Genomic DNA, 4,163 nt, shown 5'->3' with positions numbered 1-4,163 from the left:
TTTTTATCTCTCTATTCTTTTTCAAAATGGACTCCTGACCCTTAGAAGCGACAGTTGGAACCTACTCCTATGAGGAGGAGCAGATGTTTTTACACTCAAGGTAACTTATCACAGGATTTGGCAATGACACAGAGAACAGATATGATGCTGTATCAGCAGAGTAATGGTATATACACACATATATATATGCATATGTATATATATGCATACGTATATATGCATGTGTATATATGCATATGAATATATGCATGTGTATATATATGCATACATACACACACACATATATATAATTTTTATTTATTTATTTATTTATTTATTTTTTGAGACGGAGTTTTGCTGACGTTGCCCAGGCTGGAATGCAATGGTGCAATCTCGGCTCACCACAACCTCCGCCTCTCGGGTTTAAGCGATTCTCCTAAGTCAGCCTCCCGAGTAGCTGGGATTACAGGCATGCGCCACCATGCCTGGCTAATTTTGTATTTTTAGTAGAAATGGGGTTTCTCCAGTTGGCCAGGCGGGTCTCGAACTCCCAACCTCAGGTGATCCACCTGCCTCAGCCTTCCCAAGTGCTGGGATTATAGGCATGAGCCACCACGCCCGGCCTCAGTATATGCATATTTAACACAAATGCAACTAGTATACTTTGTGCTGCTATAATAGAATATCTAACACTAGGTACTTCCTAAAGAACAGAGGTTTATTTATTAACAGTGCTGGAGGCCAGGAACTACAAGGTCGAGGGGTCTGCACCTGGTGAGGGCCATCTTGCTGTGTCGTTATATGGCGGAAGGCATCCCATGGTGAGAGAGAGCCAGAGAGGGCCAAACTCACTTTTATAACAAACCCAGTCTCATGATAATGAATGCACATCTGCCATTATGACATCAGTTCACTCATGAGGGCAGCATTCTCATGATCTAATCCTCTCTTAAAAGCCCGCTTCTCAACACTGTTGCAGTGGGGGTTAAGTTTCCAACGCACGAACTTCAGATGACACATTAAAATCATAGCATTCTATCCCTGGCCCCCAAAACTCATGTCATCACATGCAAAACACATTCATTCTATCCCAGTAGCCCAGAAGTTTCAACTTCTTTCAGTGTGAACTCAAAAGTCCAAATTCCAGACTCATCTAAATCAGATATGGGTGAGGCTCAAGGCACAATTCATCCTGAGGTAAATTTCCCTCTAACTGTGGGCCTGTTTTATCTACTTCCAGGATACAGTTGCAGGACAGGCATCAAATAGACATTCCTATCCCGAAAGGAAGAAACAGGCAAGAAGAAAGGAGTTACTGGTCCCAAGTGAGTATAAAACCCAAGAGAGGAAACTATTAAATCTTAAGATAGGCCAGATGTGGTGGCTCACACCTGTAATCCCAGCACTTGGGGAGGCTGAGGCGGGCGGATCACGACGTCAAGACTGTCCTGGCCAACATGACGAAACCCTGTCTTTACTAAAAGTACAAAAATTAGCTGGGTGTGGTGGCACACGCCTGTAACCCCAGCTACTCAGGAGGCTGAGTCAGGAGAATCGCTTGAACCCAGGAGGCAGAGGTTGCAGTGAGCCAAGATCATGCCACTGCACTCCAGCCTGGCAACAGAGTGAGACTCCATCTCAAAAAACAAAAAAACAAAAAAACAAAAAAAAAACCTTCAGATATCAGAATAATCGTCTTTGGCTGCATGTCCCACGTCCTGGGCATACTGGGTTGGGAACTGACCCCCCCAAGGCCTTAGGCAGCTGGGCTCAGTCTACCCAGCATCTCTCATGGGTTGGAATCTCATCCCTGTAGCTTTCCCAGGCTGGAGTTACACACTGGCAGCCTTACTGTTTGGGGCCTCAAGAACTGCCCCACTCTCATGGCTCCACTAGCCTTTGCCCTAGTGGGGACTCTGAAATGGCCCTGCCCCGTGATACATCTCTTCCTGAGTCCCCCGACTGTCTGCAACATCCTTTGAGATGGAGGTGGAGCCTGCCAAAGCACCACAGCACTTGTGTTCTATGCACCTGTAGAATGAGCATCACGTGGATGCTGCCAAGGTTCTCGGCTTGTACTTTTTAAAAGTTATCTTTCTAATTGACACATCATATCTAAACAGAAATGGGACAAATTGTACATTATAATTGTACCATTTATAGGGTGCAATTTGATGTTGCAATACATATATATATTGTATACTGATCTACAGCTTGTACTTTCTGGAGTGGCAGGTCAAGCCCCATGTGGGTCCACTTGAGCTATGGCTGGGGCACCTGAGCTTGGAATTTATCTGCATCTCTCTGGAAAACTCACCCTCAAGGTCCTAGCTTGCCTCAAAGATCTCTCAAATGCCTTAGGGGTTATTTTCCCATCGTCTTGATGAATAAAACCTGGCTTCCTTCTACTCATGTTAATCTCTTTTAAAAGGGCTGCTTGGCCAAACCATTAATTTTCTCTACTGAACATGCTTTTTAAAAATTATTTATTAGGCTGGGCGTGGTGGCTCAAGCCTGTAATCCCAGCACTTTGGGAGGCCGAGGCGGGCGGATCACGAGGTCAGGAGATCGAGACCATCCCGGCTAACAGGGTGAAACCCCGTCTCTACTAAAAAATACAAAAATCTAGCCGGGCGAGGTGGCGAGCGCCTATAGTCCCAGCTACTTGGGAGGCTGAGGCAGGAGAATGGCGTGAACTCAGGAGGCGGAGCTTGCAGTGAGCCGAGATCGCGCCACTGCACTCCAGCCTGGGTGACAGAGCGAGACTCCATCTCAAAAAAAAAAAAAAAAAAAAAATTATTTATGGCCAGGCGTGGTGGCTCATGCCTGTAATCCCAGCACTTTGGGAGGCTGAGGTGGGTGGATCACCTGAGATCAGGCCAACATGGCAAAACCCCATCTCTACTAAAAATACAAAAATTAGCTGGGTGTGGTAGCGGGCACCTGTAATCACAGATACTTGGGAGGCTGAGGCAGAAGAATTGCTTGAACCCAGGAGGTGGAGGTTGCAGTGAGCAGAGATCATGCCACGTCATTCCAGCCTGGACAACAGGCTGAGAATTTTCCAAATCTTATTCTGCTTCCCTTTTCATTATACATTCCAGCTTTAAGTCATTTCTTTCTTCTCTCATTTTACTATAAGCCACCAAAAGAAGCCATTCAATGCCTTGAATGCTTTGCTGCTTAGATTTTTTTTTTTTTTTTTTTTTTTTTGCCAGATACGTTCATCACTCTTAAGTTCTGCCTTCCACAAAGTCCTAGGACATAGACACAGTTCCACCAAGTTCTTTGCAACTGTATAACAACGATGGACTTTACTCCAATTTCTAATACCTTGTTCCTCATTTCCATCTGAGACCTCATCAGAATGGTCTTTCCTATTTTCTACCAACATTTTGATCACAACCACTTAAGTAGCCTCTAGGAGATTTAGGCTCCTACTACAGCTTCTGTCTTCTGAACCCTCACGAGAACTGCCCTTAATGCTCCATTCACAACATAGGCTTTTTCTAGCCTGCTCCTCCAAATTCTTCCAGCCTCTACCCATTACCTAGTTCCAAAGCTGCCTCCACATTTTCAGATTCTTGTTATTGCAGAAGCCCTACTTCTTGGTACCAATTTTCTGTCTTAGTTCATTTCGTGCTGCTATAACAGAATGCCTGAGACTGGGTAATTTATAAAGAACAGAGATTTCTCTCTCACAGTTCTAGAGGCTAGGAAGTCCATATCTGAGGAGCCCACATCTGGCGAGGGCCTTCTTTCTGTGTCATAAGATGGCAGAAGTCATCACATGGTGAAAGACAGAGCTGAACTGACTTTTATTTTTTAATTTTTATTTATTTATTTATTTCCTCTGATATGGAGTTTTGCCTTTGTTGCCCAGGCTGGAGTGCAATGGCACGATCTTGGCTCACTGCAGCCTCTGCCTCCCGGGTTCAAGCGATTCTCTTGCCTCGGCCTCCCGAACAGCTGGGATTACAGGCACCTGCCACCACACTCGGCTAATTTTTTGGTTTTTTTTGTTGTTGTTTTGAGACGGAGTCTCGCTCTGTCACCCAGGCTAGAAGGCTAGAGTGCAGTGGCACGATCTCAGCTCACTGCAAGCTCCACCTCCCGGGTTCACGCCATCCTCCTGCCTTAGCCTCCCAAGTAGCTGGGACTACAGGCACCAGCCACCACTCCTG

This window comes from Trachypithecus francoisi, unplaced genomic scaffold (genome assembly GCF_009764315.1).
Source record: "Trachypithecus francoisi isolate TF-2019V2 unplaced genomic scaffold, Tfra_2.0 Lachesis_group10, whole genome shotgun sequence".
Classification (NCBI taxonomy): domain Eukaryota; kingdom Metazoa; phylum Chordata; class Mammalia; order Primates; family Cercopithecidae; genus Trachypithecus; species Trachypithecus francoisi.
This window is presented reverse-complemented; position numbering follows the sequence as displayed.